We start from the raw sequence: 23,330 nt of genomic DNA, 5'->3' as shown, positions 1-23,330 counted from the left end.
TGTTTCTGCCTTTATCACTACCTCTCTCAATTTGTTTTTGAAGTCATTTTTGAGGTATTACACACTCTGTGTCCTTTGCATATTCTTCTTTTGGAATTTGTGTGTGTTTTCTGTAATCTTTTTGTCTACCAAATTCTAATTGGAGAGAGGCAGAGTCAAGATGGTGGCTTAGAAGCAGCAAAACTTCAGACCGCTGAAAACCCTTCCTTACCGACAAACTGAATGCTCCTAGGGGACTGAAATTCAAACTTAAGAACAGGAGAGAGGCGGGGACCAATCTCCCTAATGAATATAGATGCAAAAATCTTAAATAGGATAGTAGCAAAAAGACTCCAGCAAGTGATCAGAAGGGTCATCCACCATGATCAAGTAGGATTTATACCAGGGATGCAGGGCTGGTTCAATATTAGGAAAAACATCCATATAATCGACCATATAAGCAAGCAAACCAACAAAAATAACATGATTATTTCAATAGATGCAGAAAAAGCCTTTGATAACATACAACATCCATTCCTATTGAAAACACTAGAGAGCATAGGAATAGGAGGGTCATTCCTAAAAATAATAAACAGTATATATCATGAGGGCACAACAAACCCTCCATAAAGAAGTTATTACTCCTCCCTGAGCATCCCATACACCCTGGGGGGAGGGGGGTGGTAGTGGTGCTAAGGGACCATAAAAAGGGAAGGGCTAAAAAGGGAAGCATATCAAGGGAGGGGACTAGGGGTGTTGACCTAAAGTAAATCACTGGTTTAAAAGGATATAGCTACAGAAGAAAGGTCAGAACTAGGGGAATATATCAAAATTACCCATAAAATGTAGACAAATAGCAGATTGGATTAGAAACCCAAACCCTACCATTTGTTGTCTTCAAGAAACACATATGAGGTGGGTTGATACTCTCAAGGTTAGAATTAAAGGATGAAGTAAGACCTTTTGGGCTTCAACTGATCGAAAGAAGGCAGGAGTTGCAATCATGATATCTGACAAAGCCAAAGCACAAATAGACCTGATCAAAAGGGATAGGGGAGGTAAACAGATTCTCTTAAAAGGGTGTATAGACAATGAGGAAATATCACTAATCAACATGTATGCACCAAATGGTATAGCATGCAAATTTTTAATGGAGAAACTAGGAGAAATGAAGGAGGAAATAGACAGTAAAACCATATTAGTGGGAGACTTGAACCAACCACTTTCAAATTTAGATAAAATCAAATCAAAAAATAAATAAGAAAGAAGTAAAAGAGGTGAATGAAGTCTTAGAAAAATTAGAGTTAATAGATATATGGAGAAAAATAAATAGGGACACAAAGGAATAAACCTTCCTCTCAGCACCATATGGCACATTCACAAAAATAGATCATACACTAGGTCACAGAAACATGGCACTCAAATGCAGAAAAGCAGAAATAATAAATGCAACCTTTTCAGATCATAAAGCAATGAAAATATTGATCAGTATGGGTACATGGAAAGCCAAATCAAAAATTAATTGGAAATTAAATAATATGATACTCCAAAATCGGTTAGTTAGAGAAGAAATCATAGAAACAATTAATAATTTCATTGAGGAAAATGACAATGGTGAGACATCCTTTTAAACCTTATGGAATGCAGCCAAAGCTGTACTTAGAGGAAAATTCATACCCATGAGTGCATATATTAACAAATTAGGGCGGGCAGAGATCAACGAATTGGAAATGAAAATCAAAAACTTGAGAATGAACTACTTAAAAACCCCAAGAAGAAAACCAAACTAGAGATCCTAAAAATTAAGGGAGAAATTAATAAAATCAAAAGTGATAGAACCATTAAGTTAATAAACAAGACTAGAAGCTGGTACTTTGAAAAAAACAGACAAAATAGAAAAAGTACTGGTTAATCTAATTTAAATAAGGAAAGAAGAAAGGCAAATTAACAGCATCAAGGATGAAAAGGGGGACCTCATCTCCGATGAAGAGGAAATTAAGGCAATTATTAAAAACTACTTTGCCCAACTATATGGCAATAAATATACCAACCTAGGTGATATGGATGAATATTTACAAAAATATAAATTGCCTAGACTAACAGAAGAAGAAATAGTTTTCTTAAATCATCCCATATCAGAAAAAGAAATCCAACAGGCCATCAAAGAACTTCCTAAGAAAAAATCCCCAGGGCCTGATGGATTCACCAGCGAATTCTATCAAACATTCAGAGAACAGTTAATCCCAATACTATACAAACTATTTGACATAAGAAGCAAAGGGGGAGTTTTACCAAACGCCTTTTATGACACAAGCATGGTACTGATTCCAAAACCAGGCAGGCCAAAAACAGAGAAAGAAAATTATAGACCAATCTCCCTAATGAATATAGATGCAAAAATCTTAAATAGGATACTAGCAAAAAGACTCCCGCAAGTGATTAGAAGGGTCATCCACCATGATCAAGTAGGATTTATACCAGGGATGCAGGGCTGGTACAACATTAGGAAAACTATCCACATAATTGACCACATCAACAAGCAAACCAACAAGAACCACATGATTATCTCAATAGATACAGAAAAAGCCTTTGATAAAATACAACACCCATTCCTACTAAAAACACTAGAAAGCATAGGAATAGAAGGGTCATTCCTAAAAATAATAAACAGTATATATCTAAAACCATCAGCTAATATCATCTGCAATGGGGATAAAGTAAATCCATTCCCATTAAGATCAGGAGTGAAACAAGGATGCCCATTATCACCTCTATTATTTGACATTGTATTAGAAACACTAGCAGTAGCAATTAGAGAAGAAAAAGAAATTGAAGGCATCAAAATAGGCAAGGAGGAGACCAAATTATCACTCTTTGCAGATGACATGATGGTCTACTTAAATCAACAACTTTAGCAAAGTTGCCGGATACAGAATAAACCGGCATAAGTCATCAGCATTTCTATATATTCCAAACACAGCTCAGCAGCAAGAACTAGAAAGAGAAATCCCATTCAAAATAACCTTAGACAAAATAAAATACTTAGGAATCTATCTCCGGAGGCAAACACAGGAACTTTAAGAACACGACTACAAGGCACTCTCCACACAACTAAAACTAGACTCGAACACTTTGAAAAAGCATTAACTGCTCATGGGTAGGACGAGCCAATATAATAAAAATGACCATCCTACCCAAACTTTCATCTATCTATTTAGCGACATACCCATGGAACTTCCAAAAATTTTTTTGTTACTGATCTAGAAAAAACCATCACAAATTTCTTTTGGAAGAACAAAGGATCAAGGATATCCAGGGAAATACGGCTAAAAGGAGGTGAAGAGATAGAGAGCCAAAAGGGAAATGTTGGAGGGTAATTGGGCCAGCCCATGGAGGTTGTTGGAGCGGGCGGGGGAGTTTGGTGAGGGGAGGAAACGAGTCCGGAAGACATGTCAGATTGCCCTCCACCAGGGCACTCGCTAATTGCCAGCACGTTCCTCCTTTTGCTCCTCGGTTTCCCCAAGTAGAGGTGGGGTGTTGGGTATCTCTGGCCTGCAGCCAACCCAGGCTCGTGGCGCCTCTCGCCTCCCCATTCCCCCGCCACCCCCACTGCTTACGATGTTGGAATTGTCCACTCTAGGGTCACTGACTTGTCCCTTTTCCAATCAGAATCTTCTCTTGGCATTGCTAGGTGGGCGGTTCCTTTCAGTTCTTTTCTCCCAGTAGTCCTGGGAGAAAATTGAACTGCCTCTGATCCAACTTCCGAGTTAAGCCTTTCAGGCCCTTGGAAAGCAACTCTGGCTTTGACACTATCGGTCTTTTGTGAGCTCGTCTCTCTGAGCCTCAAGTGCCTTCCCTTGTTCTTTTCCTGAGCATCAAGTACTTGATTTTGCGGACCCGAACCCTTTCATGACTTTTGCGCTCATTAGCCCCGAATCCTTTTGCAGAAGATGCTTGAAGACCCTTTTCCCTTCTGGAGAATGTCTCTGGATGAAGTCGTGTTTGCTTCGGTGAGCAAAATCCTGGGTGAAGGCGGGGATACTCAGGATGGGGCCCACGGTGGTAGACTCGAGCGATGAAGAGAGCTAGACTGGATGAAGAGTATAAAAAGTATAAGAGTGAGGTCAGGGAGGAGCAGAGAAAGAGGGTGGTTAGAAAAGGAGAGAAAGTTGGGAGGGACAGAATGGAAAGGGGGGGAAGGGGGCGAAGGGCAGAGAAATCTGGCTAGAAGGAGCTGAAGAAAATGAGAGGGAGCTAAAAGGGAAATGTTGGAGTGTAATTGGGCCAGCCCACGGAGGTTGTTGGAGCGGGCTGGGGAGGTTGGCGAGGGGGAAAACGAGTCTGGAAGGCATGTCAGGTTGCCGGCCACCAGGGCACTCGCTAATTGGCAGCCCGTTTCTCCTGTTAATCCTCGGTTTCCCGGGGTGGAGGGGTAGCTTTTTACATCTGGGACCTGAAGCCACCTTCTCTACCCCCGCCCCTTTGTGGTCCCTCCCACGACCTCCCACCTCCCCGCTCCCCACATCTTTCTCCTTGGAACAGTCCTCAGTGCAGTTCATGGGCGTGTCCGTTGTCCAATCGGAATCTTTGTTTGGCATTGCTATGGGGACGGTTCCTTTTAGGTTCTCTGGGTTTTCCCAGGAGGAAATGTAACTTCCTTTGATCCAACTTCCGAGGTAAGTCCTTCAGCCCCTTAGAAAATGACTCCATCTTCTTCACTATCGGTCTTTTGTGAGCCTGTATCTCTGAGCCTCAGTGCCTCTAGTGGTTCTTTTCCTGAGCAGTAATGTACTTGATTTTGTTGACTTGAACCCTTTCATGACTTTTGCCCTAACTCCCCCCCTGATCCTTCCTGTAAATGAGGCTGGAAGACCCCTTTCTCTTCCAGAGAATGGGTCTGGATGGATTCGTGTTTGCTCCAGTGAGAAAATTCTGGGTGGAGTCGGTCGTCCTGTGCTGTTTCGAGCAACCCTGTCCATTGCGAGGATGTTTCCCACATTTCTCCGATCCACTGAGAAGCCAGTGATTTCTGTCCCTTTGCTGATCATGGAGGTGTGATCGCTGTTCCCCCCTGAGAGTGTCAATAAAATACCGGTTTCCCCCTTGGAATCTCCGGTCAAATGGGAAGTGGAAAAATAGGTTGAGAGGGGTGAATAGAAAAAACAGAGGAAGGAAGGTAAGGAGGGGGGTGGGGGGGAAGCGGTACACAGAGGGGAGAAAGCAAAGGAAGGAAAAGCCATGAGAGAGTATTAAAATAAAGTGCATTGAAAGAGGAGAACTATCTGGAAATGGGGGGGCGCTGTAGTGTGGAGTTGGGAAAGAGAGGTCAGGACACTGTAGGCTTAGGGGAAGGAGTGAGGAGGGTGACAAAGTGACGGATCAGGGGACAAGACGGGAGAAAGAATAGAGAATCAGAAGAGGGTGAAATGAAAGAATGGAAAGACAGTTGAAGAAAAGAGAGAAGGGGAGGAGAAGAGTAGAGGGATGAAGAGATCGAGACAGCAAACAGAGTAGGAAAAGGATAGGAGTTGTAGTCAAAAGGGGAGAGGGGTAGGATGGATCAGAGAAAGGTTGGATGTAGAAGAAGAGGAGAGGGGATGAACCTTCAAAAGGACAGAGCAGGGAAAGGTAGAGGGGGAAAGAGGAATTGAAGATGGCTAGAGGGAAGAAAAGAGAGTAGGAGAGAAAAGGGCATAAAATATGTGGGATAGTGAACCAAATATGTTCTCTTACCAGTCACCAGAATGTTGAAAATATATAAGTACTCAAAGATCTTTTTGCCTCTGGTCTGAGCAATATAACAACTGAAATCTCTGCCACACTTTGACCTGGACACTAAAACAGAAATAGCTTTGGAGAAGTACACAGAAAATTCTCTTTCAGAACTTTGAACACTGAGCATTCCACTTCATAATAGCTGCAATTGTTCAACAAAGAAGATTCTCTCTGTAGTCAGTAGTTACCCAAGAAGTACAGTTTTAATACAGGGCTAGAAATCGACTAGAAATTGAATATAGAAGTCAGAGAAAATGTCCCCATAAAACTAAGGTAAATTCACCAATTTCTCCTGCGTTGTCAAATATAGTAGTTGTTGGCTCTCGGTAACCGAGGATGACGATTTTCTCTGTGTGTTTTCGTTTATGGTGTGAGATTTAAAATGGTTGAGGTCTTAAACTGTAGTGATTAAAATCGTGGAAGATATAAATGATGATAGATATAAGAGAGGGTTAGTAAAATTTGACCTCAGAAATATGTTTCACTACAGTGTCTTGTGTTTAAAATCAAATATAAGGTGGTGGCCAGGGAAATATTCCCAATTATTCAAATACTCAAGTCAATTGCGTATTATAGAGATTTTAATTAACAATAGAATGAGTAATCAAAGAAAGAGATAGAGAGTAAGAAAGGAATAAGTATGAAGGGCCTCAAAGCCAATATGGCCTATACCTGAATCTTAAAAGAGAAATCAGACAGTTTTTTATAACTCATCATATGATCCGTCTAAGTAAGGATTTTTTTTTAAACCCTTACCTTCTGTCTTGGAGTCAATACTCTGTATTGGCTCCAAGGCAGAAGAGTGGTAAGGGCTAGGCAATGGGGGTCAAGTGACTTGCCCAGGGTCACAAGGCTAGGAAGTGGCTGAGACCAGATTTGAATCTAGGACCTCCCATCTCTAGGCCTGGCTCTCAATCCACTGAGCTACCCAGCTGCCCCCTAAGTAAGGATTCCTAATGACACCAGGCCAGCAGCATCTCAGCTACTTTCACCAGCTCCCTCCTCCATCTGAATGTTTCAGAAGCAGTCTCCTCAGAATGAGTCTCAGGCTTAGTTTAATTGGATTCTATCCTACCTCCTGCATGAGCAGCTTGGTGTCCTGGAGGGACTCTGTTAGTGCCCTACAGCATGAAGAAATGAATTAATCTCCTTTATGTACTTCCCCTTCCACTTTATTTACCCTTTTTTATTAGATCTAAAAATAGAACTAACTTAAGGGCTTTTGCCTCACTCGAAGTATGAGTTAAGTAATTTTTCATCGTTCAGTAAGGAGTTTTACAACTTTACCTTCCCCTAAAGTATGCCTAAGTATGGGTGAAGTAATTTTGAAGTTCCCAATATATTCCTGCTTAAGTACCTTCATTGTTTAAAATGGGGAATAGCCCTAACGAAATGTCCTAAGGTAGACTCTGAGGCAGTTTTCAGATAAAGAAATCAAAACTATTAACAAGCACATGAAGAAGTGTTCTAAATCTCTGATAATCAGAGAGATGCAAATAAAAACAACTCTGAGGTATCTCCTCACACCTAGCAGATTGGCTAACATAACAGCAAAGGAGAGTAATGATTGCTGGAGGGGATGTGGCAAAATTGGCATATTAATGTATTGCTAGTAGAGTTGTGAATTGATCCAACCATTCTGGAGGGCAATTTGGAGCTATGCCCAAAGGGCGACAAAAGAATATCTACCCTTTGATCCAGCCATAGCACTGCTGGGTCTGTACCCCAAAGAGATAATGGACAAAAAGACTTGTACAAAAATATTCATAGCTGCGCTCTTTGTGGTGGCCAAAAACTGGAAAATAAGGGGATGCCCATCAATTGGGGAATGGCTGAGCAAATTGTGGTATATGTTGGTGATGGAATACTATTGTGCTCAAAGGAATAATAAAGTGGAAGAGTTCCATGGAGACTGGAACAACCTCCAGGAAGTGATGCAGAGCGAGAGGAGCAGAACCAGAAGAACATTGTACACAGAGACTAATACACTGTAGTATAATCGAACGTAATGGACATCTCCATTAATGGCGGTGTAATGTCCTTGAACAATTTGCAGGGATCCAGGAGAAAAAAACACTATTCATAAGCAAAGGATAAACTATGGTTGTGGAAACACCGAGGAAAAGCAACTGCCTGAATACAGCGGTTGAGGGGACATGACAGAGGAGAGACTAAATGAATACTCTAATGCAAATATTATCAACAAAGCAATGGGTTCAAATCAAGAAAACATCTAATGCCCAGTGGATTTACGCATCGGCTATGGGGGGTGAGGCGGAGGAAAAGAAAATGATCTATGTCTTTAACGAATAATTCTTGGAAATGATCAAATAAAATATATTAAAAAGAAAACAACATAAATATGTTTCTGCCCCTAACTCTAAACATAAACCTAACTCTAAAACTAACCTTAACCTTAACCGTAACTCTAACCGTAAGTCTAACACTAAACCTAACCCTAACCCTAACCCTAACCCTAACTCTAACCCTAACCCTAACCTTAAACCTAACCCTAATTCTAACCATAACCCAAATTCTAAATAGCTTTTTAAAGCATAAATACATTTCTAATCCTAACCCAACCATAAAGCTAACACTAACCCTAACCCTAACACTATCCCTAAATACTGTCAAAACTTAAACTTATCCCTAACCCTAAATACGTTTTTAAAACATAAATATGTTTCTAAGCCTAACTCTAACCATAAACCTAACTCTAACACTAACCTTAACCCTAACCCTAACCCTAACCCTAAATACGTTTTTAAAACATAAATGTTTCTAACCCTAACTCTAATCATAAACCTAACTCTAACACTAACCTTAACCCTATCCTTACTCTAACCTAACTCTAACCCTAACCCTAACCCTATCTCTAACCCTAAATATGTGCCGATTTCTGCTGATTTATGTCCTACCCTAACCCTAACCCTAAACCCTAATGATAACCCTAACACTAAACTTAACCCTAAATACTGTCAAACCCTAAACTTATCCCTAACCCTAAATACGTTTTTAAAACATAAATATGTTTCTAAGCCTAACTCTAACCATAAACCTAACTCTAACACTAACCTTAACCCTAACCCTAACCCTAACCCTAAATACGTTTTTAAAACATAAATGTTTCTAACCCTAACTCTAATCATAAACCTAACTCTAACACTAACCTTAACCCTATCCTTACTCTAACCTAACTCTAACCCTAACCCTAACCCTATCTCTAACCCTAAATATGTGCCGATTTCTGCTGATTTATGTCCTACCCTAACCCTAACCCTAAACCCTAATGATAACCCTAACACTAAACTTAACCCTAAATACTGTCAAACCCTAAACTTATCCCTAACCCTAAATACGTTTTTAAAACATAAATATGTTTCTAAGCCTAACTCTAACCATAAACCTAACTCTAACACTAACCTTAACCCTAACCCTAACTCTAACCCAAACCCTAACCCTAAACCTAACCCTAACCCTTAATACCCTAACCCTAACCCTATCCATAAACCTAAACGTAACCCTAAATCTAACCCTAATCTTAATCCTAACCCTAACCCTAACCCTATCTCTAACCCTAACTTTGTGCCGATTTCTGCCGATTTCTGTCCTAACCTTAACCCAAATCCTAACCCTACCCTAACTCTAACCCTAAATATGTGCCAATTTCTGACGGTTTCTAACTCTAACCCAAAATACAATTCAAACCCTAAAACCAACACTAACACTAACCCTAACTTTAAATAAGTCTCTAACCGTAAACCTAACCCTAATTGCGTTTCTATCCCTAACCCAAACACTAAATACGTTTCTAACCTTAACCCTAACTCTCACTTTAACCCTTACCCTAACCCTAAACCTAACACTAAGCCTAAATATGTGCAGATTTTTGCCGATTTCTGTCCTGTACTGTCAAACCATAAACCTACCACTAAACCTAAATAGGTTTTTAAACCATAAATGTTTCTAACCCTAAATCTAACCATAACCCTAACTCTAACGCTAACCCTAACACTAACCCTTGTGACATGGAAATCACTTTAAAAGACTGATATATATTAATTTAAGGTCGCCAAGGAATTCAGCTATGTAATTCCTAAATGAAAACTCAAGTCAGCCGTCAACCTTTTATAGAGTTTAATTACAAGCAGGAGGAAGAAAGGAATTAGAGAGAGAGAAAGACAGAGACAGAGAGAGAGGGGGGGGGGGGAGAAGTGAATAGGGCTTAAATACCTCCTCTGTTTAGGCTGGGCCAAAAGGCCCAAGCCCTTATATAGCTTGGGCAAAGAAAGGAGATCAGTCCCTATTACTCACGTGACCAAAATGGAGAAACAGTCTCCCGGGCCTCCACCTCCAGCTTCCTTCAGAGCAAGCTTCTCAGAGCACCTCTCCAACCACTCAGAGCCAAAACTCTCCAACCAACCCCCTCAGTCCTCAGACCCCTCTATCTTTAAGGAAACTATCCAAGTTCCCTCCCCTCTGTTCTCACATCTACCAATCACTGTCCAGCATTTTCCCTGTGCCAATGGGTAGGTTAACCCAGGACCGCCCAGAGGTCTGTGGGTTTGTACATGTCTGTTGGAGTTCATATTCTCAAATAATTAAATTTTGATCTATGTTGCAGCCCTTCCTAAATCCTGTTAGGACTGAGTGGGGTGGAAATTCTATTTTCCAAGACCTGTTTCTGTCATTCCAAGTATCTCTATTGTATCAATTCTAAAATCAATCATGACTCAAAGAAATTTCTGTTCTGTGCTTAAGCATAGGTCAAAGTCCTTTCCATTGTTCAGCAAAAGGTTTCTGTCCTAAAGTAATCTTAAGAAGGGAGGAGGAGGAACCTCCCATGCCAATGGGGTTCACGTTCCAATAGCCAAGACCCACTATCAATAGGAAATTTTTCAAGTATGAAATTTCCCAATGGTGAAATTTCCAACATTTATAAGTCTAAGAAATTTTATGGTTTACAGCCTAACTCTAACATTAACCCAAACTATAAATACGTTTCTAACCCTTACCAGAATTGGGTTTCTATCCCTAACCCAACATTAAATACTTTTCTAACCCTAACCCTAAGCCTAAATCTATCCCTAACACTAACCCTAACCGTAACCCAAATCTTACACCTAAAACTAAATATGGTTTTAACCCTAACCTTAACCCTAACCCTAAATATGTGCCGATTTATCCCGATTTCTATCCTACTTAACAATAACCATATGCCAAACTCTAACCCTAACTCTAAATATGTTTCTGAACCTAACTATAACCCTAACCATAACTATAACCCAATCCCTAAACCTTAAACCTAAGCCTAAATACATTTCTAACCCTACCCCTAACCCTAACCCTAACCCTAACAGTAAATACTGTCAAACCCTAAAATTAGCCCTAACCCTAAATAGGTTTTTAAAATGTAAATATGTTTCTAACCCGAACTCTAACCATAAACCAAACTCTAACACTAACACTAACCATAACCCTAATCCTAACCCTAACAATACATACATTTCTAACCCTAACCCTAACCCTAAAACTAACCCTCACCCTAATCCTAAACCAAACCATAAGCCTAAACCATAAATACGTTTCTATAACTAACCTTAACACTAAATAGATTTCTAATCCTAACGCTAACTCTAACAATAAATACATTTCTAAAATTAACCCTAACCCTAACCCTAACACTAACCCTAAACCCTAACCCTAACCCTATCCCTAAATATTGTCAAAACCTAAACTTATCCCTAACCCTAACTAGGTTTTTAAAACATAAATATGTTTCTAAGCCTAACTCTAACCATAAACCTAACTCTAACACTAACCTTAAACCTAACCCTAACTCTAACCCTAACCCTAATTCTAACCGTAACCCAAATTCTAAATAGGTTTTTAAAGCATAAATACATTTCTAATCCTAACCCAACCATAAAGCTAACACTAACCCGAACCCTAACCCAATCCCGAAATACTGTCAAAACCTAAACTTATCCCTAACCCTAACTAGGCTTTTAAAACATAAATATGTTTCTAACCCTAACTCTAACCATAAACCTAACTCTAACACTAACCTTAACCCTAACCCAAACTTCTAACCCTAACTCTAACCCTAACCCTAACCCCAACCCAAAATCTAAACCCTAATGCTAACCCTAAGCCTAACCCTAACCCTAACCCTAAATACTCTCAAACCCAAACTTATCCCTAACCCTAAATAGGTTTTTAAAATATAAATATGTTTCTAACCCTAACTCTAAACATAAACCTAACTCTAACACTAACCTTAACCCTAACCCTAACTCAAACCCTAACTCGAACCCTAACACTAACCTTAACTCTAACCCTAACTCTAACTGTAACCCAAATGCTAAATAGGTTTTTAAACCACAAATGCATTTCTAATCCTAACTCAACCATAAAGCTAACTCTACCCCTAATCCTAACCCTAACCCTTAAATATGTGCCGAATTCTGTTCCTCACTTTAACACTAACCATAACCCTAACCAAAACCCTAACCCTAACCCTAACTGTAACCCTAACCCTAACTGTAACCCTAAACCTAACCCTAAATCTAACCCTAACCTTAATCCTAACCCTAACTCTAACCATAACCCAAATACTAAAAAGGATTTTAAACCATAAATGCATTTCTAATCCTAACCCAACCATAAAGCTAACACTAACCCTAACCCAAACCATAAAATATGTGCTGATTTCGGTCCGTCACTTTAAAACTAACCCTAACCCAACCATAAAGCTAACACTAACCTTAACCCAAACCATAAAATAAGTGCCGATTTCTGTACGTCACTTTAAAACTAACCCTAACCCTAACCATAACCTTAACCCTAACCCTAACCCTAAATACTGTAAAACCCTAAACTTATCCCTAACCTTAAATACGTTTTTAAAACATTAATATGTTTCTAAACCTAACTCTAACCATAAACCTAACTCTAACACTAACCCTAACCCTAACCCTAAATACGTGCCAATTTCTGCCCTAACCGTAACCCTAAACCTAACCCTAAATATCTGCCAATTTCTGTCCTACCCTAACCCTAAACCCTAATGCTAACCCTAACATTAAACGTAACCCTAACCCTAACCGTAACCCTAAATACTCTCAAACCCTAAACTTATCCCTAAACTTAAATTGGTTTTTAAAACATAAATGTTTCTAACCCTAACTCTAACCATAAACCTAACCTTAACTCTAACCCTAACTCTAACCATGAACCTAATTCTAACCCTAAGCTTAACCCTAACCCTATATCTAACCCTAAATATGTGCCGATTTCTGCCGATTTCTGTCCTAAACTTAACCCTAATTTGAACCCTAACACCAACCCTAACCATCACCATAAACCTAAATCCATGCCAATTTCTGTCGATTTCTGTCCTAAGCTTAACACAAATCCTACCCCTAACCCTAACTCTAACCCTAAATATGTGCCGATTTCTGCCGATTTCTAACTCTAACCCAAAATATGATTCAAACCCAAAACTAAAACTAACACTAATCCTAACTTTAAATAAGTCTCTAACCCTAAACCTAAACCTAATTGCGTTTCTATCCCTAACCCAAACACTAAATAGGTTTCTAAACTTAACCCTAACCCTCACTTTAACCCTTACCCTAACACTATCCCTAACACAAAACCTAAATAAGTGCAGATTTCTGCCAATTTCTGTCCTACATATTCTTGCCAATTTTTCCTATTTCTGTCCTGTACTGAAATCGAGTCCAAGAGGCCTTTCAGCCTCTTGGAAAGCAACTCTGGCTTTGACACTATCGGTCTTTTGTGAGCACGTCTCTCTGAGCCTCAAGTGCCTTCCGTGGTTCTTTTCCTGAGCAGTAATGTACTTGATTTTGTTGACTTGAACCCTTTCATGACTTTTGCCCTAATTCCACTCCCCTCCCACCGCGCTATCCCCATCCTTCCTTTAAATGAGGCTGGAAGACCCCTTTCTATTCTGGAGAATGGATCTGGATGGATTCGTGTTTGCTCTGGTGAGAAAATTCTGGGTGGAGGCGGTGGTCCTGTGCTGTTTCAAGCAACCCTGTCCATTGCGAGGCTGTTTCCCGCATTTCCCCTATCCACGGAGAAGCCAGTGATTTCTGTCCCTTTGCTGATCATGGAGGTGTGATTGCTGTTGCCCCCTGAGAGTGTCAATAAAATATCAGATTCCCCCTTGGAATCTCCGGTCAAATGGGAAGTGGAAAAATAGGTTGAGAGGGGTGAATAGAAAAGACAGAGGAAGGAAGGTAAGGAGGGGGGTGGGGGGGAAGTGGTACACAGCGGGGAGAAAGCAAAGGAAGGAAAAGGCCGTGAGAGAGTATCAAAAAAAAGGTGCATTGAAAGAGGAGAACCATCAGGAAATGGGGGGCGCTGTAGTGTGGAGTTGGGTAAGGGAGGTCAGGACATGGTAGGCTTAGGGGAAGGAGTGAGGAGGGTGACAAAGTGACGGATCAGGGGACAAGACTAGAAAAAGAAGAGAGAATCAGGAGAGGGTGAAATGAAAGAATGGAAAGACAGTTGAAGAAAAGAGAGAAGGGGAGGAGAAGAGTAGAGGGATGAAGAGGTCGAGACAGCACACAGAGTAGGAAAAGGATAGGAGTTGTAGTCAAAAGGGGAGAGGGGTAGGATGGATCAGAGAAAGGTTGGATGTAGAAGAAAAAGACAGGGGATGAACCTTCAAAAGGACAGAGCAGGGAAAGGTAGAGGGGGAAAGAGGAATTGAAGATGGCTAGAGGGAAGAAAAGAGAGTGGGAGAGAAAAGGGCATAAAATATGTGGGATAGTGAACCAAATATGTTCTCTTACCAGTCACCAGAATGTTGAAAATATATAAGTACTCAAAGATCTTTTTGCCTCTGGTCTGAGCAATATAACAACTGAAATCTCTGCCACACTTTGACCTGGACTCTGAAACAGAAATAGCTTTGGAGAAGTACACAGAAAATTCTCTTTCAGAACTTTGAACACTGAGCATTCCACTTCATAATAGCAGCAATTGTTCAACAAAGTAGATTCTCTCTGTAGTCAGTAGTTACCCAAGAAGTACAGTTTTAATACAGGGCTAGAAATCGACTAGAAATTAGAGAAAATGTCCCCATAAAACTAAGGGAAATTCACCAATTTCTCCTGCGTTGTCAACTATAGTAGTTGTTGGCTCTCGGTAACCGAGGATGACGATTTTCTCTGTGCGTTTTAGACTATGGTGTGAGATTTAAAATGGTTGAGGTCTTAAACTGTAGTGATTAAAATCATGGAAGATATAAATGATGATAGATATAAGAGAGGGTGAGTAAAATTTGACCTCAGAAATATGTTTCACTACAGTATCTTGGGTTCAAAATCAAATATAAGGTGGTCGGCAGGGAAATATTCCCAATTATTCAAATACCCATGTCAATTGGGTTTTATAGAGATTTTAATTAACAATACAATGAGTAATCAAAGAAAGAGATAGAGAGTAAGAAAGGAATAAGTATGAAGGGCTTCAAAGCCAATATGGCCTAGACCTGAGTCTTAAAAGAGAAATCAGACAGTTTTTTATAACTCATCATAAGATCTGTCTAAGTAAGGATTTTTTTTTAAACCCTTACCTTCTGTCTTGGAGTCAATACTGTGTATTGGCTCCAAGGCAGAAGAGTGATAAGGGCTAGGCAATGGGGGTCAAGTGACTTGCCCAGGGTCACAAGGCTAGGAAGTGGCTGAGGCCAGATTTGAACCTAGGACCTCCCATCTCTAGGCCTGGCTCTCAATCCACTGAGCTACCCAGCTGCCCCCTAAGTAACGATTTCTAATGACACCAGGCCAGCAGCATCTCAGCTGCTTTCACCAGCTCCCTCCTCCATCTGAATGTTTCAGAAGCAGCGTCCTCAGAATGAGTCTCTCCAATCTGAATGTTTCAGAATAACTTTCCAGCTCTTCCCTGAGCTCTTCTTTTTAAGGGCAAAATCTTCTCTGTCACCTCCCCTAAGTCCTTACATCTACCAATCACTATAGATGTTTTCTAAAGGACCGCCCATTTTGAATTCACAGCTGAGTAGTTTTAATCTCTTTAGTAAGTCAGGGAAAAAATGCTGCTGTGTCAACAAATTTCATTAGAAAAAACCTCTGAATAAGTTATCACCCTTTTAGGTTTAAGTAGTTTACAAGTTGCCCCACATTTATAGGTACTCAGTATCTCATTGTATCAATTCTAAAACAGTCATGACCCAAAGAACTTCCTGTCCCTTCCATAAGCATGGATCAAAGTACTTTTCATTGTTCTCAAGGAGCTCTCTGTCCTAAAGCAGGCCTAAGTAGGGTGTTGTAGGGATATTCCCAAGGCAAGGAGCCCCCACACTCAAGTAGATTTCTCACCATCTGGTAGGGAATTTTTTTTATGTAGTACATTCCCCAATGGGGGAAACCCCTAACATTCATATGTCTGAGAAATTTTGAGGTTTACAATGGTGTTTAGATGAGTGTGCACAAAGACACTTGTGTGTGAAGGAGATTGAAGTGGAAAAGTCAATGCACAGAGACAGTCCCACTCTCTCGGCATTGGAAGCCTGGGTCAAATATATCATGTTGCTCTATCTACAAACAAAGGTTAATATTGCTTTACAAATTTTGTTTGATCTTCAAAACAGAAACTAAGGAATTAAATCTACTTTTACAATAAAAACAATTCCTATGATTTTGATCTTTAACATTTAGGATTCTTACTATAAATTAAAATTTTATTTTTTCCTCCACTTAGTTCTTTCAATTCCACTATCAGCAAACAGAAAACTTTTTAATTCCTGCGATTACCCTTCATTTTAGACAAATTAGTTCAGTATATGTTAATGTTTTCATAGTAAAGACAATTGTTATGACACCCGTTGAGCATAAAATGATTTTTGTTCATTCTTCTGGTACGAGAAAGAACAGATGATGCATTCATTGATTTTCTTAGCATCAAACAAATGAAAAAATTTCATTGCTGAGAAAATAAAAAGAGAAACCACATAGATATAGTTATACAGGCAATTTTCCTACCAAAATATCTGAAATCAGTTCATAAGGAAAGGCAAGTTATCACAGATGAATGTAGACACAGGACAAGGTTGAAATAAATTGAAGCTAGGGATAAAAAGCTGAATGTGCATTTTTTGGGGTTTCTTGGTTTAATTTTTTTGTGGGAATAAAAGAGTTCAGATTTCAGAATATAATTACTCTTACTGATGATTAATTTTCTCTTCTCAGATTAGCTGACTTTATATAGCAATTGATCATGAGACTTCCAGAAAAATTGATGATCATCAGAGTGATTGTGGGATACACCCTAAAGCTAAGTCAGACAACCAGAAATTCATTTCTTGTAATTGTTATTTATTGTTTGAGAAAGAATAAAATACCTACAAACTGGAACAGTCTACCCTAGAGGAAATGGTATCCGACTGGCATTACGAGACAGTTTATATAAGTTACGAGCATCCAGGCTATTTCCTTTCCCATACAGGTCCTTATTTTTCAACCAAGCAAGCTTATCATGAATACATGTCTGTGGTAAGTGATAAGTGGATAGCACATAGGTCATGCACAGTTGCGTGTGGTCAGGGATAAGTGGATAAAACTCAGGGGTTATTGACTTTCAGAGATACCTAATTAGTTATCCATAGTTAGCAATGTGTTACTTTGCATTCCATTGTGATCTCTTTGTTTGTCTTGATCTTCCTTTGTTTCCTGATCTTCCTTTCTCAGGGTTAGTTTAATTGGATTCTATCCTACCTCCTTCATGAGCAGCTTGGTGTCCTGGAGGGACTCTGTCAGTGCCCTAAAACATGAAGAAATGAATTAATCTCCTTTATGTACTTTCCGTTCCACTTTATTTACCCTTTTGTATTAGAAAATGTGTCCAAAGTCAACCCCTTCTTCTTGCTTTTCTTGGTGTTTAGATGTTGTTACTCCTGTGCACTGTTTGCCATCTCTATGGTTTTCTTTTTCTCCCCTTTCCAGTCAGAAATCTGAGTAAGGAGGGCTGGCTTTCTGTGTATGGGTCTACTGATCCGTAGCTTTATCCACAGGCAAATTCTCCATTCTCTGCAGCAGCGCTATCTTCCCCGGGATGCCCAGGGTCTGCCCTCCCCTTCCTACTGGCATTTCGGTTGTTACAGCTCTCAGGTGTGGGCCTTTGTTGTTTTTAGTTAACTCCCAAGACCTGTGGGTGCCACTTGCTCACTTCAGGGGATCCCTTTGTGCACCCGTTGATGATAGCACACTAGTTCTGGGAGCCCGGGATCTGAGTTCCCCTTGTCGTCCTGCCGGTGTTTCGGGTTTTACTGCTCATAGGAGGGGGGTTCTTGGTGATCTTATTCAGGTTCCCAGATGTGGGGCTGCCCATTGTTCAGTCCTGGGGTGCCGCTCCCTCACTTATTGATTCTGGCCAGTGTAGACTTAAACTCTGACTCACTCGGAGTGGTGCGCTGGGGGATGGTGGGTCAGCTATTCATTCCCTTATATTGTGGAAATGCCGAAGTCTCACCTACCTTCAGTGCTTCGACTTAGTATGGGGTCTCTCCACTCTTATGAAGATGGTTGTTTTTGTTTCTTGAGGGGTCTTTTGAGGTCATTTGTGTAGTTCGGATTGAGGAAAGGAAGCGAGCCTTGTCTACTGTGCAGCCATGCTTACCAGGAAATCGCTCTGGAGGCTTTTGATCGGATTAAATTCAACTGGGTTGGTCTGGATGTGCCCTGAGGAAAAAAGCTACTGTGAGACTGCAGCCAGAATGTATGATCCAGCTGTGGGGCTTCAGGCTCCCTGGTCTCTCCACGGCTTCCTCCCCACTGCCCGCTCTGAACGCTCCACGCCCGGCACCCCAGTGCTCACAAGGTAGACCCTCCAAAACAGCACCTTTGCCCTCCCAGAAGTTCCTGTTGCCAATGGCGGCTCAGCATTCCGGGCTTGGGGGTGGTGGTAGGGGTCCTGGGACCTTCCTTCTGCCTTCCCCATAGACCAGAGTGTTCTCGGACTCCAACTTTCAGGGGGGCATACCTTTTTTTTTACTTATTTAAACATTATTTTATTTGGTCATTTTCATACATTATTCACTGGAAACAAAGATCATTTTCTTTTCCTCCCCTCCCCCCCCCCGTCATTCCCTCTTCCATAGCCGAATCATGATTCCACTGGTTATCACATGTGTTCTTGACTCGAACCCATTTCCCTGTTGTTGGAATTTGCATTATAGTGTTCATTTGGAGTCTCTCATCAGTCTTATCTCCTCCAACCCTGTAGTCAAGCGATTGCTTTTCATCGGTGTTTTTACTCCCACAATTTATCCTCTGCTTGTGGGTAGTATTTTTTTTAGATCCCTGCAGATTGTTCAGGGAAATTGCATTGATACTAATGGAGAAGTCCATCACCTCCGATTGTACCACAATGTATCAGTCTCTGTGTATAATGTTTGCCTGGTTCTGCTCCTTTCGCTCTGCATCACTTCCTGGAGGTTGTTCCAGTCTCCATGGAATTCCTCCACTTTATTATTCCTTTTACCACAATAGTATTCCATCACCAACATATACCACAATTTGTTCAGCCATTCTCCAATTGAAGGGCATCCCCTCATTTTCCAATTTTTGCCCACCACAAAGAGCGCAGCTATGAATATTCTTGTACTAGTCTTTTTGACCATTATCTCTTTGGGGTACAAGCCCAGCAGTGCTATGGCTGGATCAAAGGGCAGACAGTCTTTTATAGCCCTTTGGATAGTTCCAAATTGCCCTCCAGAATGGTTGGATCACTTCACAACTCCACCAGCAAAGAATTAATGTCCCCTTTGCCACATCCCCTCCAGCATTCATTACTTTGCATAGCTGTCATGGTAGCCAATCTGCTAGATGTGAGGTGATACCTCAGAGTTGTTTTCATTTGCATCTCTCTGATTATAAGAGATGTAGAGCACTTTTTCATGTGCTTATTAATAGTTTTGATTTCTTTGGCTGAGAACTGCCTGTTCATGTCCCTTGCCCATATGTCAATTGGAGAATGGCTTGATTTTTTGTACAATTGATTTAGTTCCTTATAAATTTGAGTAATTAAATCTTTGTCAGAGGTTTTTATGAAGATTGTTTCCCAATTTGTTGCTACCCTTCTGATTTTGGTTACATTAGTTTTGTTTGTACAAAAACCTTTTAATTTGATGTAATCCAGATTATTTATTTTGCATTTTGTAACTCTTTCTAATTCTTGCTTGGTTTTGAAGTATTTCCCTTCCCAAAGGTCTGATATGTATAGTATTCTGTGTTCGCCTAATTTTCTTATAGTTTCCTTCCTTATGTTCAAGTCATTCACCCATTTTGAATTTATCTTGGTGTAGGGTGTGAGGTGTTGATCTAAGCCTAATATTTCCCACACTGTCCTCCAATTTTCCCAGCAGTTTTTATGAAATAGTGGATTTTTGTCCCAAAAGTTGGGATCTTTGGGTTTGTCATATACTGTCTTGCTGAGGTCGCTTGCCCCCAGTCTATTCCACTGATCCTCCTTTCTGTCTCTTAGCCAGTACCAAATTCTTTTGAGGACCGGTGCTTTGTAATATAGTCTGAGATCTGGGACTGCAAGACCCCCTTCCTTTGAATTTTTTTTCATTATTTCCATGGATATCCTTGATCTTTTGTTATTCCAAATGAACTTTGTTATGTTTTTTTCTAAATCAGTAAAAAAAATTTTTTTGGAAGTTCCATGGGTATGGCACTAAATAGATAGATAACTTTGGGTAGGATGGTCATTTTGATTATATTGGCTCGTCCTACCCATGAGCAGTTAATGTTCTTCCAATTGTTCAAGTCTAGTTTTAGTTGTGTGGAAAGTGTTTTGTAGTTGTGTTCATATAGATCCTGTGTTTGTCTCGGGAGATAGATTCCTAAGGCTTTTATTTTGTCTGGAGTAATTTTGAATGGGATTTCTCTTTCTAGTTCTTGCTGCTGAGCTGTGTTGGAATTATATAGAAATGCTGATGACTTATGCGGGTTTATTTTGTATCCTGCAACTTTGCTAAAGTTGTTGATTATTTCAATTAGCTTTTTGGTTGAATCTCTAGGATTCTTTAAGTAGACCATCATGTCATCTGCAAAGAGCGATAATTTGGTCTCCTCCTTGCCTATTTTGATGCCTTCAATTTCTTTTTCTTCTCTAATTGCTACTGCTAGTGTTTCTAATACAATGTCAAATAATAGAGGTGATAATGGGCATCCTTGTTTCACTCCTGATCTTAATGGGAATGGATTTAGTTTATCCCCATTGCAGATGATATTAGCTGATGGTTTTAGATATATACTGTTTATTATTTTTAGGAATGACCCTTCTATTCCTATGCTTTCTAGTGTTTTTAGTAGGAATGGGTGTTTTATTTTATCAAAGGCTTTTTCTGCATCTATTGAGATAATCATGTGGTTCTTGTTGGTTTGCTTGTTGATGTGGTCAATTATGTGGATAGTTTTCCATTTGCATTTCCAATTGATTGATCTCTGCTCTCCCTTGTTTGTTAATATAAGCATTCAGGGATATGAATTTACCTCTGATTACCGCTTTGGCTGCATCCCAAAAGGTTTGAAAGGATGTTTCGCCATTGTCATTTTCCTCGATGAAATTATTAATTGTTTCTATGATTTCTTCTTTAACTAAACGGTTTTGGAGTATCATATTGTTTAATTTCCAATTGGTTTTAGATTTGGTTTTCCATGTACCATTACTAATCATTATTTTTATTGCCTTGTGATCTGAGAAGGCTGTATTCATTATTTCTGCTTTTCTGCATTTGTGTGCTATGTTTCTGTGACCTAATGTATGGTCAATTTTTGTGAATGTGCCATGTGGTGCTGAGAAGAAGGTGTATTCCTTTTTATCCCTATTTATTTTTCTCCATATGTCTCTTAATTCTAATTTTTCTAAGATTTCATTCACTTCTTTTACCTCTTTCTTATTTATTTTTGATTTGATTTATCTAAATTTGATAATGGTTGGTTTAAGTCTCCCACTAGTATGGTTTTATTGTCTATTTCTTCCTTCAATTCTCCTAGTTTCTCCATTAGAAATTTGGGTGCTATATTATTTGGTGCATTCATATTGATTAATGATATTTCCTCATTGTCTATAGTCCCTTTTAACAAAATATAATTACCTTCCCTATCCCTTTTGATCAGGTCTATTTTTGCATTGGCTTTATCAGATATCATGATTACCACTCCTGCCTTCTTTCTATCAGTTGAAGCCCAGAAGGTCTTACTCCATCCTTTAATTCTGACCTTGTGGGTGTCAACCCGCCTCATGTGTGTTTCTTGAAGACAACATATGGTAGGGTTTTGGATTCTAATCCATTCTGCTATTCGTCTACGTTTTATGGGTGAGTTCATCCCATTCACGTTCAAAGTTATGATTGTCATTTGTGGACTCCCTGGCATTTTGATTGCCTTCCCTAATTCTAACCTTTTCTTCTTCGGCTCTACCTTTTAGTCCAGTGATTTACTTTGAAACAGTCCCCCTTGTCCCCTCCCTTGATGTTTCCCTTTTTAGTCCCTTCCTTTTTGTTCCCTCCCCCTCCCCCCTCTCTTTCCCTCCCTTTTTGTTCTCCCTCTCCCCCTCCCCCCCTTGGTTTTCCCTTCTCCTTACCCTTGTTGGGTAAGATAGAATTCAAGATCCCAATGGATCTGGATGTTTTTCCCTCTCAGAGCTGATTTCCCTGAGATTGAGGTTTAAGTAACCCCCCACCCTCTTCCTCTCCTTCTTATAGGAGTTTTCTTCCCCTCCCCTTCCCATGTGAATCTTTGTGTGAGAATGATTATTCTATTTGGTCTTTCTTTACCCCCTATTTATACATTACATTTTCCCCACATGTTAGTATACATAGGTTGATATAAATGTAGTCCTTATAGAAGAGAGTTTGAGTAAAAGAAGAAGATAACATTTTCCCCTTTCCTTAATATTTACCTTTTCAGGTATTCCTTGCTCTTTGATTTTCGGTATCAAACTTTCCACAGAGCTCTGGTCTTTTCTTTGCAAAAAGTTGGAAGTCTTCTATTTTGTTGAATGCCCATACTTTCCCTTGGAAGTATATAGTCAGTTTTGCTGGGTAGCTGATTCTTGGTTGGAGACCCAGCTCTCTTGCCTTTCTGAAGATCATGTTCCATGCCTTACGATCATTCAGAGTAGAACTTGCAAGGTCTTGGGTGACCCTGATTGGCATTCCTTTATATCTAAATTGTCTTTTTCTGACTTCCTGTAGGATTTTTTCTTTTGTTTGATAGCTTTGGAATTTGGCAATTACATTCCTGGGAGTTGTCTTTTGGGGGTTTAGTGTAGAAGGTGTTCTGTGAGCTCTGTCAGTGGCTGTATTGCCCCCTTGTTCTAGAATCTCTGGGCAATTTTCTTTGATTATATCTTGTATCACCATGTCCAGTTTGGTGTTTATTTCTGGCTTATCTGGGAGTCCAATTATTCTTAAATTATCCCTTCTCCCCCTATTTTCCAGATCTATCACCTTGTCGGTGAGATATTTTATGTTCTCTTCTAATTTCTTGGTATTTTGGCTTTGCTTTATTGAT

Source organism: Monodelphis domestica, chromosome Y, assembly GCF_027887165.1.
Source record: "Monodelphis domestica isolate mMonDom1 chromosome Y, mMonDom1.pri, whole genome shotgun sequence".
In the NCBI taxonomy this organism is placed as follows: Eukaryota; Metazoa; Chordata; class Mammalia; order Didelphimorphia; family Didelphidae; genus Monodelphis; species Monodelphis domestica.
Note: the sequence above shows the minus strand (reverse complement) of the source record.